The following is a 16,402-nucleotide window of genomic DNA, read 5'->3' as shown; positions in this document are numbered from 1 at the left end:
TTAAATGTGATATTTGGTATTCATTTCAGGTGGCTTGCAGCTGAATTTCAGGGTCCAAGGGGAGACAGGCAGTTCTTGAAAATTCAAGCTACTTTGGAGAGTCCCACATATACTTGAAATACTCAAAATAGAGTAGGACAGTGTTAGCCACTTTAGTGTTTCACCAGAAGAGGTTAGAACTAATTTGGACATACACTCTACATTTCACAGCTCTCATATAGGAGTTTATGATGCACAGGAGAGTGTCTTTTTAAAAAGGTTAATCCTGTTGCCATTAATTCATTTTTCTAGAGACCAATTCCTTACATCATCAATTTTTTTAATTTTTTTTAATTTTTTTTTTTTTTTTAAAAAGAACTTATTTTGCAAGTGAAACAGATCTGGTTACTTGAGGCTCCTTTGAATTGTTATGTCACAGTTTCAGGAGTGCTAGATATTTAAGAGTCATACATGAATGCTAAACTAGTTAGTTATAAAATTTGGGCTTGCATTTGAATAATGGATGCAATTTCATACTATTTTAGATATTAAGAATATCAGCACAAAAAGCAGTTGGATATTATTGAGAATATAGGTGATTAAAAAAACCAACACTCTCCATATTTTAGATCTGTGTATGACTCCTTGTGCTCCATTTTTTACATTGTTTAAATCTTACCCAAAAATGCAGGCTCCATTTGCAGTATCATATTCTTGTTTACCGAAGCGGTTTGTACAATGTTAGAGACTGAAGGATCGAAAGCCTAACAGAAGCACAAAAAGTCCAAAAAACCTGGATAATCCTCTTGAGGCATTAGATGCCAAGGCAAAAGAAAAAAAAAAAAAAAAGAAAAAGAAAAAAAAAAAGAAAAAAAGAATAAATGATAGTGGGGCAGGATCATTGCCCCTGCCTTCTCTCATGCATACAGCATTTCTAAAAGCAACAGCATATTATAATTTGTGCCAAACCTACATTTAAAAAGAGTCTATGGAGAGATTGATTATTTTTATGTCTTCTGCATACTCACGAACTCTACAGCTACTAATCAGGTGATAGTCTGAACTTTGCTTCAGTCACAAGAAATGCAAAGTTTTCTAACGTTTTCTATCAAAGGCAAACTATGACAAGAAAAACAGAGACTGGGTGGGTGAAGCGGTGGTTAAAAGGCAAGCAGTCAGGGAAAATGCTGCTGGAGATGGCTGGAAAGACATTTCACAGTATGATGGGACATGAATATAAATCAAGATAACAGAGACTAACAAATTGGATGAGAGGCAAGAAACTCAAATAGTCCAGGGAATAACATCAAGAAGTCAGGGGAAGAGCCTGAAATGACTGTCAAAGTATCTGTGAAATCACCTGGCAATCTGTGCTTTTTTCTCCTGTAATGTCGATCCATACTGATGATAACGACTCACCTTCTCTATCAGTTGTATAGCACTGCAGTACTCACTATCTGGTCTATAGAACCATTTCCTCAAGTAAGAAACATTTGGAAGGGAATCTGGAGTGTGCCTGCCCTGCTGCAGTATTCTCAAGTATCCATCTCATGCTACAAAATAAACTTTTGAAGGATGCAACATATTATCTTTACATTTTATTTCTGCTTTCTTTTTTTAATAGGAGCCTGGTCTGGTTTAGCTACAGACCTGCTATACAAATGACTATGGAAGATACAGAGGAGAAGACTGATGACTTAAACTTTGTATAATATTGCAAAAGACCTAGTCTTTCAACATTTCAAACTTGACTTCCAGAATCAGTGGACACTTTTAATTTTAATTTCCATATCTATCATTTACCAAACTGTAAAAGGGAACTAATACTCAGTTCTCACAGGACTCTATAAAAAAGAAGCACCGGTATTTGTGAATCACTCAGTAATGGACACTGGAGGAGAGATAAATGCAAGGAAAAACACATCACAATATTCAGAATAAGCATAGCTAGTACACAGTTAATAGTGGGTAAAGACATACCAAACCGTGAGGACAAAGAACTACAGTATACAGCTGCATATAGATGTTCTTCTGTGCACTGGAAGAGTGCATGGAAAACAGGCTGTGACTGTGTGTCCTTGTATCCTGATAACACCCCAAGGAATGAAATTGAGATGTCACAAACACTGTAATTTTGGCATTTCCTGGAATATCAGTCTTCTGTGTAAGGGCAATTTGTGTGTGTATAGTTGTGTGTGTGTTTCTGTATAATACGACTGTACGTGTAAATGTCTGAGCTTGTGTTTATGTACAAGTGTAATAACTAAGATGTATATATTTCTAGTCTCCTGTTCAGACTTTATTGATAAGACAAATGACACTTCAGAACAGAATTTAGGAAGAGACTGCTACTATGTGCTGATAAGTCCCTCTCCTCCATTTGAAGAAACACATTTCCAATATTCAGTGGTCCTCATGGAGTCCATTATTAACCACCTTCACTCTAAAATTCAGTATTTTCAGTAGAGAGCAAAGCCATCTAGCAACATAGAGCTTTGAAGTTATTTTAGGACATGATAACAGGAATTCATTGTAGGAATACATTGTGTGCAGTGGCCACCCTGCAAAGTGGTGCTGTCAAAATCTTAACCGGAAACTAAGTGACTGGATGTTACTAGAAGATCTACAGAAATTTTTGACTGGCATACCTGAGGAATTAAGTAGCCCCCAAATCAAGCTGATTTAATCAAGGGAGACTGTCTTGCAACTTTGAGAAGTTCAAGTGAGGCTCCCCTGCCAAGTGCATAGTGTCTGGCAGCAGTTACACTGCTAGCACAATGACAGTTCCCCATTATGGGATAAAACAAGCTAGGCTTGCTGAGGCTCAGAGAATGAGGATACCCTTGAACTTATCTTACAAGTTAATTTCTGTCCTTCATACAGCTGAGTAGTAGTACCCATGAGGAAGAACGATCTTCTTTAGCCTCTTAACTATTTGAGTTTTCCCTTGTGCCTTCCTTGAATTCATTGAACAACATGAACTTTATATAGTAGAGAGGTAGATTAAAAACTGCCTGCAGCTTCAAAAACAATTTAATGTTGAGTAATTTATTCATTTTGCAGCTCAAAATAGTTGGATGTCTCTATAAAGCAAAAAAGTTTATTTTCAATTGAGCATATAATAAAAATGACAGCAATATACACACAGGACTTGCTAAAAATCTACTTATCTGATCCCTGATTTCTATGCATTATCTTCAGTTTTGCAATTCACAAGAAGTTGTCCTTGTTTTGAACAGGTTGTATGATTACTACATTTTCACACATTTGCTTTCAGTCACAACTGGGAGACATTGACTTAGAATTACTTTGAAGGCTGATCTTACAGACAGTCAGCAGGTTCAGATAAAATTAGGCTTTTTCCCAGCTAATGTAGACTGCCAAAATTCTTTCTATTAGTGGCATCTTGGCTTTTTACAATATTAATATTACAGTGCCCTATAATTATAGGGCATTTATGTCTCCACATTGTCATTAATGTAAAATTGAGTTGTACAGCCAAAAACATGCTAAGCATTTGGTTGAGCAAATGTAGCTGAGGGGAACTGGTATAATTAAGATTTCTGGACTGTTAAAAACATTCCTAGATTAAGAGTTATATTTTAACTTTAATTGTGCTCGCATAAAGTATGCTGCAGTTTAATTCTATGGAACTTGAATGAAAAATTACACTTTTTAATTCTCACATATGTTTTAAGTAGCCTGTATTTCCTCTTCTTGAACTGAGGGACTCTGGACAATATATGGGACTTCAGCATTGTTTTATGCAAAGTATGTCTAACTCACTTTACCATCACTGCTTCCTCATGTGTCATTGGTTTCGGGCAATTTAATGCCAGAAAGAACATTTGATCATCAAGTCTGACCTCCTGCATATTGCAGCTTATTAAATGTCACCCATTTGCCAGTTTATAACCTAATATTTTAACTGGACTACTGGACTTTATTTATTTAGTTAGTTTTAATCTGCAAGTGATTAATCTGTTGTGGGTGAGGCAGAAAACTGGGGCATCACCATGTCTCAAAACCTAACAATTACTGAGAGCTGAGCAAGTATGGCATGCTCTGTTAATCATACTACAGTGCTCATAACACACAGCGCAATGAAGTACAGAATAGCATAGCGTAGGACAGCATCGTATATGGACACTGGAACAGGCTGCCCAGGGAGATGATAGAATTACCATCCCTGGAGGTGTTTAAAGGATGTCTGGATGTGGTGCTTAGGGACATGGTTCAGCACTGGACTTGGTACAGTTAGATTAATGTTTGGACTCAATAATATGAAAGGTCTTTTCCAACCAGGATGATTTTATGATTCTGTATTTTCATTGGAAAGAACCTACAATGATCATGTAGTCCAACTGCCTGACCAATTAAAGGCTGACTACAAGTCATTAAGGCCATTGTCCAAATGTCTTTTGAACACTGAAAAGCTTGGTGCATCTACCACCTCTGTAAGAAGCCTGCTCCGGTGCTTCACCACCCTCTCATTAAAGAAATGCTTCCTAATGTCCAGTCTGAACCTCGCCTTGTGCAGCTTTGAGCCATTCTCATGTGTCCTATGAGTAGACAACAGGGATAGGAGCTGAGCACCTCCCTCTACACTTCACAGAATCACAGAATCACAGAATCACAGAATAGTTATGGTTGGAAAGGACTTTCCCCTCCTAAGGAGGCTGTAGAGAGTGATGAGGTCACCCCTCAGCCTCCTTTTCTTCAAGTAGACAAGCCTTACGTACATATATAAAAGTTTCTATGTGAAACTTGTCTTGGAGAGAATGTGAACAGAAATTTGTAATTCTCAGTACATGAGTATGACCTCAGGCAAAGTAGGATACAGCTCAGGTGTAATCAAAATAAAATCTCTATTTATTCCAGTAAAGAATGAGTTACAAATAGCCTATATGACATCGGAAGCTAACCATCAAGACCAGACCAGAACACTTAAGTGGCAATCTACAAAAAAAATTCTGCTATAACTAAAAAAAATATTTGGAGGCTAAAGATTGCTTTACACAGAGATTTTTCATTACAATTTTATATAACCACTGTAGTAATTACTTTAACTTTTTTTAGTGAGAGCAATATATTTGTATAACCCCTGATAAGATCATGTACACACTAAAAAGTTTTCTAGGGTCCGGGCCATTATAGGAGCATTTTGTGCTGGAATATGACAAGCAAAATGCTCCTCTTGAGAAGACAACTTAAATCAGCAAACCTGTACTTTCAGCCAGTATACTCCAGCACACATTTCCTCTTTCTATGATAACTTATTTATCTTGAGAGCCTGGTTGTACTTAACAGGTTTGGTGATAAGAGCTACACTGATAGAGTTACACCAGCCACTCTGCTGCAGTAGAGAAATAGATCACTCTGATAAAACAGCTTTCTTTGCAGGTACAGCTTAAGTCAGGAGCTTGAATAGAATAACATATACTATATTTTTTTTTTTTTTCCTGGCTCTTGATCTAGCACTTCTGTCTCCATTACTGTTTCACTTAGGGATGTTATATCTGGAGTGACCAGAAACGCTGCATCTTTGAATGTAGAATACTGCTGTCAAAAGCTTAATACTCTCAGCCTCACTGCTTCTTTATATGCTTTTAAGTGATTTTACTCCTATGTGTCAACCAGAGTGTGCACTGTTAGGCTTTTGGCTAATATAGCTACATCAGGAAAACCTGTAATGCCAATTTGGCCTTAGACTGGTGTAACTTATTCCTTTTCCTTATAGGATTGAACTAATATATGCCCACTTATACTGGGTGACTGTTTAAATCATGTATTGTACCAATATAGCTTTCAGTGCGTACTAATGCACTAATCGTAATGTCCCACCTGCAGGGCAGAATTGCACTGGTTTAGCTTAAATGGGTTTTCAATCTGGAATAAAGCTTTAACACAGAAATGTGGGAATCAGCTTCCCTGATGTTCTTACACATAATCTTACTCTGCAGCATCCTCTGTACACGTCAAGAAGCTAACCCTCCTTACAAAGGGTAACCCATATGAAATATTTCACATTTATCATGAGGAAATGGAGTGTGCACAATGCACAGTTATGATGGAGTTGCTGATGCCTGGTAACATATTGTCACCTGGTCACTTCCTAATATGTCAAAGCTGATAGTTATACTGTGATAGACACCTGCATGGAGGTTAAAAAAACCAAACCAAACCAAAACAAAAAACCCAAACCCCTCAATATGTCTAAATATTTCACTTAATCACAGAATTACAGAATCACAGAATCTTAGGGGTTGGAAGAGACCTTGAAAGATCATCTAGTCCAACCCCCCTGCCAGGCAGGATTACCTAGAGTACATCACACAGGAACTTGTCCTGTGTGTCTCCAGTGAAGGAGACTCCACAACCTCTCTGGGCAGCCTGTTCCAGTGCTCTGTCACTCTCACAGTAAAAAAGTTTTTCTGATGTTTACGTGGAACCTCCTATGCTCCAGTTTGCACCCATTGCCCCTTGTCCTATCACTAGACATCACTGAAAAAAGCCTGGCTCTGTTCTCCAGACACTCGCCCTTAACATATTTGTAAACATTGATCAGGTTGCCCCTCAGTTTCCTCTTCTCCAAGCTAAAGAGACCCAGCTCCCTCAGCCTTTCGTCATAGGGGAGATGTTTCGCTACCTTAATCATCTTTGTGGCTCTGCGCTGGACTCTTTCAAGCAGTTCCCTGTCCTTCTTGAACTGAGGGGCCCAGAACCGGACACAATACTCCAGATGTGGCCTCACCAAGGGAAAACAGAGGGAGAGGAGAACCTCCCTTGACCTACTAACCACACCCTTTCTAATACACCCCAGGATGCCATTGGCTTTCTTGGCCACAAGGGCACATTGCTGGCTCGTGGTCATCCTACTGTCCACCAGGACCCCCAGGTCCCTTTCTCCTACACTGCTCTCCAGCAGGTCAGCCCCCAACCTGTACTGGTACATGGGGTTGTTTTTCCCCAGATGCAAGACTCTACACTTGCCCCTGTTGAATTTCATCAAGTTTCTCCCTGCCCAACTCTCCAGCCTGTCTAGGTCTCACTGAATGGCACCACAGCCTTCTGGTGTGCCAGCCACTCCTCCCAGTTTAGTGTCCTCAGCAAACTTGCTGAGGGCACACTCTGTTCCCTCATACAGCTTGTTGATGAAAATATTGAACAGTACCGTACTGGTCCTAGTACTGGCCTCTGAGGGACTCCACTAGTCACAGACCTCCAACTAGATTTTGTCCCATTGACCACAACTCTCTGACCATTAGGGTTGAAAGGAAGTAGGGTAAATTAATATATCCCAAATTTTGTGTTGCCATATAAATAGAATTTAGCAAGTAGTCAATATAGTTTAATTCTAGATCTGTGTCTCCACATTACACTGAAATTGCCTCTGGAGCTACGCTATGGACATATCCTATAAACTTAAAGCATAAGAATACATTATTTTCTGGCAAGGGATTACATCCTTAGCCTGAAGAGCTTCACACTCTTTGGAGTCAAGAAGCAGCTTCTTGAAGGGGTAGGCATCCACACGGCCCTAAATGAGTGTTCATATGGGATTTTTAGAAATTACTATTTATTTATTTTAGATGCATGAAGTTACTGTGCAGTGGTTTGGTTTATGCCTTGACCTCTATGTCTGTGTTCATATGTCCACAACTTTGTATCAGTGCAAGGTCTCAGATGACCCATAAAATATCCTGTTAAAATGAAACCAGTGTCCATAGAAAGATTGTCACCTATTTAGAAAGGTCATTTTAGTTCATCTTTTTGGTTTATACCTCTGTAACATTCTTATGTGGCCAAGGCTAGAGAAGGAAATGCAGGTGGTGGAAAGATTTTTTTTTTCCTTTTTTTTATTGCTGTGTGCTCTTTTTGAAGAGATAAGTGGAAAGAAGGAATTTGCATTTTTATTTAAAGCAACAAAAGTTAATTTGCATTTTACCCAGAACTGCAGTTTTTTTCTCAATGCCTAATAAAATATTGATATTAAAATAAACAATGAAGGCACTGAACACACAAAAATTTTAATTAGTGCTGCTATATGATGAATTCAATTTTCTTTTCATATTTAGAACCCTTTCAGATGCTGCCCACTGCTCATTTTGGATTCAGGAAAATTTAGGTTTTTAAATACTACACCTAAAACAATGTCAGAGCTTAAACAACTGGAAATGAAAAATAAATAAATTAGCTCTCTGCTATAGTGAGCTAGAGCTTCAAAGGTCACATCTGTGACTTTCAAGAATATCAATATGGAAAAGAAGGCTCAGTGGGAGGATGAGCAATAGGCAGGGGTGGGAAGAACTTGGGAAATTCTGAGGAAAGGTTCTGGCTGACATGGGAGAAGATGGTATCTTCTCGTTCTCTTCTTCTAAAGTGAAAGGATGGTCTCGGTTGAAGGTGGCTGATTTTTGCTTGGAATCCAAATATTTATTTAATAATGGCAAAGAGACTAAATGAAGCCTTTCTGCTACTCCAGTTTTTGAAGACTGCCTTCTACCAACTGTTCTACCATAATTCCTTGCCTCATACTAAAATAGGCTCCTCATGTTTCCTTTCTCATTGCTAAATGGGCCCAGTCATGCTTTACTTCCAAGAGCAAATAGCAGTGTACAGTCAGCCTAGCCATGCAAAGTGCCTTGATTTTAATTGAGCTTCTTGATTTTGTGCTACTGATTCCTCATTTCCAGAGCAGTAAGAGCAAAGAGACAGTTTTCCTCCAGGGGAAAAAAAAACCACACACACACACACGAAAACAAAAACAAACAAACAAACAAAAAAAAACCCACAACAGATTTTAGATGGAGAATGAATTAATGGAAGATAACAGGAGCCCCAGAGCAGAAGTAGAGCAGGTTTAAATAATGGAGTGTGCTGCAGCTTCTGCTGGGATTCCAAAAAGACACTTGCGACACATACATGGAAGCACTTTGCTTTAAATTAATAAGCACCATTATAAAAACTTGGCATTTGCATCAATAAATGAATAAAGCAGGAATTTCAAAGGCATATCATATACATTTAATGTCCCCTTGGACCTTCACGTAAGTAATTTACTGTACATGTGCAAGGAAAAAGACAGAGTCAGTGTTCGTGTTAGTGATCTGCTTTAGAAAGCTATTCAAGATTATAACAGAAACGTCTCTATGCAGATTTTCAAACCCAAATTTGTACCCAAATTTTTCTTTGCCTAAACTGGAACACATCAAGAAATTGATTCTGCAAGGCCTGTGCTCAGGATTTCTTTAAAATTGGACTTTTATGGATATTTCCATAAAGAAAGCATGAAGAATACATCTGAGTTCCTATTCAGGTGTTGTTTTTCCAGCTTCTGTGAATGGTTTTGTCATTCTCAATGTAACACAAAAATATGGATGCTTGACATGTGTGTTGGGGAAAAATGTTCTTTTGAACATTTAGTGGACTTTCAGTTTGTGGTCACCTTTTCTCATCTGTACCCTGGGTTCTTCAGGACACTATTTGTCAACACACTCAAGAGAAACTAAATAACATGAAGAGCATTGTCTTTCTTTCTATGGCAAATCCTGCATGCTTAGTGATGTGCTCATCCTCCCAAAAAAAGATATTAACTATGAAGCCTACTGTTTGTGAGGACATTATAAGCAGGCAACCACTTACTTCTTTCTCACTCGTTGCTAGATAATGATACAAATATTTCTGAAAATGTACATATAAACCCCTTGCTTTCCCTGTAATGATATACTCATATAAAAGCAACACCTGGTAATCTTAAATCTTGGTTAAATTTTGACTGTGCGCAGGCTACCAAGTTGGACAGACAAATGTGGAAGTATCACGTTACATGCAGCTTCAAAAATATCCCCAAATGCTGAGGAGCAGAAAGATGAAAAACAATGAAGCAGATCAAAAGATGAGAAGAGTGCTGGAGAAAAAAAAAAACACAACAAAAAAACCCAACCCAAACCAAAACAAAAACAAACAAAGAACTAAAACAGTAAAAGATGGGGAGGCTAAGATGAAAAAATTCTTCTTTGATCTCTGTAAAAATTAGTTTCAAATAGAAGGCATATATATGTTCAGTGATCATATTCAGTGTGAAAAATCTTCATTTTTTCCCCTTTCCAGTGCCTCCTTTTGTTTTAACTTCCCCTCTTTTCTTTTGTATTGCCTTTTCTGTGTACCTCACAATTCTTGCAACTTATGTCCTTAATCACTGCATGCAAGGTCAAGTGTTATCACAGTGTCTTTTTAAATCCTCCCACTCTGTACTTCAGCAAACTTTGAGAAGACTATAACTGGTACATACTATCTGAATATCTTTGCCAAACAGTGCATTACTCAGAAAGCCAAGTAAGCTGTACAGACTTCTGAACTCCAGCAACATGCTGAGAGTGCAGGTGCATGATGTTTTTGTATTTAAATTTTTTGTGGACATAGTGTAAGTCAAACTCTGAAGAAAGGTCAAATAAAGGAGCTTGATGAACAGATTTTATAAATTTGAAAAGTAATTTAAAAGGTTGCTCATAAATTGCCAGGTAGTCAATTAGAAAATAGAGAGAGAAAGGGTGTTTTGGGGTTGGTGCTTTTTTTCTTTCTTCTTTTTCTGAACTGATGAAGTGGAATAAAGCAATTTCCCTTGCACATGCTATCTTAGTGTAAAGTTAAAGAGGTCTCCCTGGATGGAAACAGGTCTAGCAGAAGATGGCATCTCAACTGCAAGCAGGGAAAAAAGGGCAGATCTCGGAGCATGTGTAATAATTGGAATTATCCCTAATGTTGTTAAACTGAGCAGCAGGAAACTATGAGTATGAATTCAACTCCTAGAGCTTAATGTGCATATAGTTATTTTTAAGGATCAACTACTGTATGGCTCCTGACCTCTCCTTGTCTCTTCTGATGCTACTACAACCCCAGAATTAAAGGAAACCCACAAATTTCAGCCTTCTGAGTTTGCTAAGACCTTTGTGCAGAAAATCACTTCCTATATGCTATTCCCTGAAAATCTCACAAGAGGGTTGTCTGGGGAGAAGCATTCCTCTGAGCCCTTTAAAAGGATATGCCTTGAATACGTAAAAGTGCAAATCAGGCATGACTAGGTAGATCCCTTGGATACTAAATTGAAAGAAACTACCTATAACCATGATTTGATAAATAATTGCTGTTATTTCTTTAGATCTTTAATATACAGGACCTTGCCCAGGATAGCACTTAATAAATCAGTTACTTTTATTACAAGCTAATCAACCACCTGCTACAATCTCCAACAATCAGTTGGAAGAGAAAGGAGACCATTCACTTATCCAGCCAATGAGAGGCCCAGGGCAGAGTTGCTGTCATCAGGAAATGCTGCATACCTGGAGAAGTGACTCAGCTTTGAGTTTCAGCTGACAATATATCACAGAATCACTGAATACTGGGAGTTAGAAGGGACCTCCAAAGATCATCAAGTCCAACCCCCCTGCCAGAGCAGGAAAAAAACCCACCAAGACAAAACGAAACAAACACAAATCCCCACCACCACCAACAAAACAACAACCACCAAACAAACAAACAACTAGGGCAAATCACTCAGAAAGGCATCCAGACAGGTCTTGAAAGTCCCCAGAGAAGGAGATTCCACAACCACTCTGGGAAGCCTGCTCCAGTGCTCTGTAACCCTCACAGTAAAGAAGTTCTTTCTCATGTTGAGGTGGAACTTCCTCAAGTTTGAGTCCATTGCCCCTCATCCCATCACAGGGCACAAGCAAAAAGAGCTTGTCCCTGCCTTCTTGATGCCCAGCCCTCCTGTATTTATAGACAGTAAATAGATCCTACCTCAGTCTTTTGCTCTCTAGGCTGAAAAGCCTTTCCTCATAAGGCAGGTGTTCCAGTCCCTTCATCATCCTCATAGCCCTCCATTGCACTCTCTCAAGTAGATCCCTGCCCCTTTTGAACTGGGGAGCCCAGAACTGAACACAATACTCAAAGTGAGGTCTCACCAGGGCCAAGTAGAGGGAGAGAAGAACCTCCCTCGATCAGCAGGAGACATTCCTCTTAATGCACCCCAAGATACCATTGGCCTTCTTGGCCACAAGGGCACATTGTTTTCCCATGGATAACTTGTTGTCTACCAAGACTCCAAGGTCCTTCTCCAAGGAGCTGCTCTCTAGCAGATCACCTCTTTTCCTTCCATACACTTTTTCAATTCCCCTCACAAAGACACTGTGACAAGAATTAGTAGAATAAAACCAACATCTCACACTGCAGTGGAACTGCTCTTCTCCCTGTCTACCAAAGTTTGATCTTGGGAGATGCTGAATTCCAGTAACTTGTCTGAGTTTTCAAGAGAACAGTGGTTACCGAAGACCTCTAAAAAAGCCCACGCTTGTCCAGCCAATGCTCTGTGTCCTCCAATTATAAGGGAAAGAATAAAGCTTTTGCCACCTTGAGGAATGTACATGGACCTTTACAGATTAATATGTGTTGTAAGGATTATTTTATTATTTTTTTCTGCAAAGATACGTCTTAAGTCACATTAGAGACATGCAAATGCACAAGGATAAAAGAAGATATAATTACTTCCCCTAAATACAAGCCATCAATACTCTCTTTTCCTTTAAAACTCTAAGTACTTGTATATCATCTGTATAAAGGCTCTGGAAAGGATAGAAAGAAGATGAAAGCATTGTCTGCACTTGATGTGAGTTCTTGTTATAGCTGTGTTGCTAGAGTAGATGAAAATACAACTGTGTTCGTCAGTAGCCCCAACAAACCGGGCTACAAAATGTATTTCTGAAACACTTTTACATTTGAAGTACTGACTAGAACTTGCAGCAGTTGCTAGTTAGTTCCCACGCTATGGGCTGGCTTCCCCTGTACCCACCAGTGAAGCAACACTTGTGCAATAAATAAAGGCATCCTGGTGAGGTGTATGTTCAAACCAAATAATGTATTTCTAAGCATTGCAAGTGAAATCTGTGGAAATGTATTAATATGGGCTCTTTATCAGTTTGCAAATACTAATTTATGAGGACATTGCTCACTGATTTACAGTCTGACCTTTTCTTTCTGATCCTCTGAAATACTCATTGACATTAATAGGAATTTTGGGTATGTAACAATGCAGGATTGGGTCCATAATACACAGGCATAACTGAAATATTAAAAGGTAATTCCAGATACGTAGTGCTCTTGACTGCAAAATTCTATAGCTAGAAGTGCTTGGAAAGCATTTTGATTGCAGCAAATTTACTACTTGCAGCCAGTGATTTATTTCATGCCCTAATGTGCTAAAAGGTCAGTAGCCTAAATTTATCTCAGCACTTTTCAACAGGTTATGGCTTCCACAGTGTGTTCATACATCAGCTACCTCTAGATGCGAATGTTCAATCTAATCTCCAAATTCTTCAAGTTAATGGGAATTCCTTTAGATCTGCACTTCGCCTTTTTTCCTTCTGTTTTAATCTGCACATAAAATCACCTTGCAGAAAGATGTTATACTGTCACTTTTTTGCCTTGTTTTGACCTGCTACTAACAGCTTTTAATTTGGAGAGACTCCCTCTGAGTTTACTGCGCCTGACTGGTTTCAGCTCAATTGTTTCTCTAGCCAACAGAGCATTTCACTTCTCCTGAAGGTCACTGCAGGCTGCCAAGTCGTTGAAACACACCAGCTTTTCATTCATGCTGCAATGTAATGTTGCCCTACCATTAAGACAAATCAAAGCAGGCATGTGTGTATGACTTTATCTATCAACAATTACCAAATTTATTGTAATACAAAATAAATTAGGCCATCAGTGAATGAACAACTGGTAATAACTGACCCCTCAACTCCAACCCTTTCTTCAAGTCACTAGAAATTAATTCTTTCATTACAGTGGTTTGACTGTGTGCTGATAATTATTTGTATAAATTACACCATCATGTCATCTGCTTGTGGAAGTGGGTCTTCCAACTGTGGCAGGGCTAGTTGCAATAAGCCGGTGATGCAGTAAACTGCATGGATCCAAACTGTCCCATAAACCAAACACAGTGGCCATCTGTTGGTGGAGGGAAACCATTTACTCTTTTAAGGGCCTGGACGTGGTCCAGTATTGTTCATTCTGCCATCAAAATGAAATGACCATTCTAATCAACAATATGCATTTTAAAACTGGGTCATCATGTGTCTCCAATGCCTGTGTTGTTTGGAATAAATACATACAGTGCTGGCTTACACTGCTAAAAGGCAAATTAGTCCGTTTTCAAGCTGAACTATTTTCAGTTTGGGGCATTCTCAAGTTTTCAGGATTCCTTTAATCTCAGAAATTGTTTAAAATTTTGTTAAGACACAAATTCAAATAAAAAATGTGAGAAGAGAGAATCTGCCAAAATAGACTTAATTTCTTGACAGGTCTACTGCAGAGCTTACTACTGAAGTAGTAAAATACAGTGGTCAATGACCCTAAGAATGAAGAATCTATAAGGCTGCCCAGGGAGGTGGTAGAGGCACAGTCCTTGGAGGAGTTCCAAAAATGGGTAGATGTGGTGTTTCAGGAGATGGTTTAGTGGTTAGGGGTTGTAGAGCAGACGGTTGGACTTGATGATTTTGAAGGTCTTTTCCAACCTTGATGATTCTGTGATTCTGTAATAATAATATTCATATTAAAAAAAAAACAACTTAGATGAGACAGACAAATTCTGGAGTCTGTACCAATGTTGCTCTAGTTTATTTTAAATTGTTACTAGTTTTTATTTAAAAGACAAAACAAGGCAGTTTATTGCCTTGACTTTCCCTCTTTTTAGTTTAATATTATTTATAAACTTGGATTTTTGAGTGAATTTGGAGACTTTTATGGAGTTCTTAGATGTCCTTTTAGTAGTAGTGAGAAACCAATTAACTAGATGTGAGAATAACATAATGTAGGCACAACATTGCAAGTTTCCTCATAAAAGACTGCTGGAAGACTTAAAATGGGTCTATCAACACCTTTGCAGTTTTACATGTGCTACCTTGGGAAGTGCTGCAAATTATGCCTAGGTCTCTGGTAGTCTTGTCATACAGATAAATACTTACTACAATCCAAATCAATTAAGATAATTCTACTCATGGTTTCAGTCAAAACTAGGTGTAAAACTCAAGCAGTGAATAACTAGCACACTGCATGCAGTCCAAAATGGAACACCTTGGCTGATAATTACTGATAAGATAAAGAAGGATGGTCTGTTTCACAAAAATACTTTCTTGTATTCAGTCCTTATTTAAAACTCCAGCTAATTGAATGTTAAATAAATATTAGAATAACTAAATACTGCTTGCATTTGAATTTCAGGCACAGAAACCTGGACCAAGCTTCCATGTCTGAACACTGGCACTAATGTATTTATAAAGTAAATATTTAAGAAAAAAATTAGCCTTTTATGGGGTTTTGATCTATCAAAGCAACCATATTATGAATGCATTACTTTCTGTAAAGAGCTAATTGAATAATTCATGAGTGGAACTGATGTGGTCTTTCCCCAGTAATAAAGTTACCTTTCTCACTGGACTGAAATTCCGAAATGGAAAAGGAAGCCAAACTGTATGCAATCACTTTGGGTCAAATCATTCTCAAAGCATAAGGAAAACTTGCTCAAATACACTAAGCTCAGAAGAACAAATCTAGACCATTATTTTAGCTTTTTCTTGAGAGGATTTTTTTTTTTTCTTAAGCATGCTGTGGGAATGGTGAATTTTTTCTCTTGCCCTTCCAATAGAGTGAGCTGAGGCTGATGTCCTTGAACCTGCAGAGGAGTGCAACTGCTTCTGATCCTCCAAGAGGAAAGCTTTTTGGCCATCAGCACTAAAATCCCATTTTAAAGATGAAAGTTATACAAAGAAGGATTTTGAAGTCATGCTGCCTCAGGCACAAAGATCTTCTGTAGAGCTGAGTTGCAGGAATGTACTGGAGAAGAAATTATCTGAACAGCACTGTTTTACCTGACCTATATGGCTAGGATGCACACAGTGGACGCACAGCTTAAGCACCTGTAGGTTTTTTGACTCACTGTTGGGCTCACCCTGCTGTCCTTACTCTGTCTTTCATACAATTATTTGTACTGAGGCAGTGGCTGAAAAGTACATCATTATAGTACTTTACAAGCTCTTTTGCTCTTATTTTGGCTAACCTGAATTGCTGTCCAGTAATGAAATAAATCCAGAACAGGGACCAAACATGGCTTTTTTTCAACAATTCACTGTTGCATGAAAAAATATGAATGGGAGGGAATAGAGACACACTGATCTCTCCAATTGTTCTGTTCCTGTGTGTGCAATAGCTAGAAGGAACAATCATTCAGTGATGCACCCATATCTTTTCAGAACTGTAAGTATCTCATAGTGGACACCTTAATGTCAGTGTGGACATTTGATTGCCACCAGAGAGAAGAGCAATTACCTTAGCTGGAACAAACTCAGCACAAATACAGTTCTAAATC

General features: G+C 38.5%; 1 protein-coding gene across 2 annotated transcripts in view; it reads right to left on the bottom strand.

Moving 5' to 3' along the window:
• The window catches only part of HS3ST5 (heparan sulfate-glucosamine 3-sulfotransferase 5), a 192,238-nt gene that overhangs the window by 139,238 nt on the left and 36,598 nt on the right, over positions 1-16,402 (bottom strand). The window lies entirely within an intron of this gene.

The sequence above is a fragment of the Apus apus genome, chromosome 3, assembly GCF_020740795.1.
Source record: "Apus apus isolate bApuApu2 chromosome 3, bApuApu2.pri.cur, whole genome shotgun sequence".
In the NCBI taxonomy this organism is placed as follows: Eukaryota; Metazoa; Chordata; class Aves; order Apodiformes; family Apodidae; genus Apus; species Apus apus.
The sequence above is the reverse complement of the archived record's forward strand: the minus strand, read 5'-3'. Positions and strand labels throughout refer to the sequence as shown.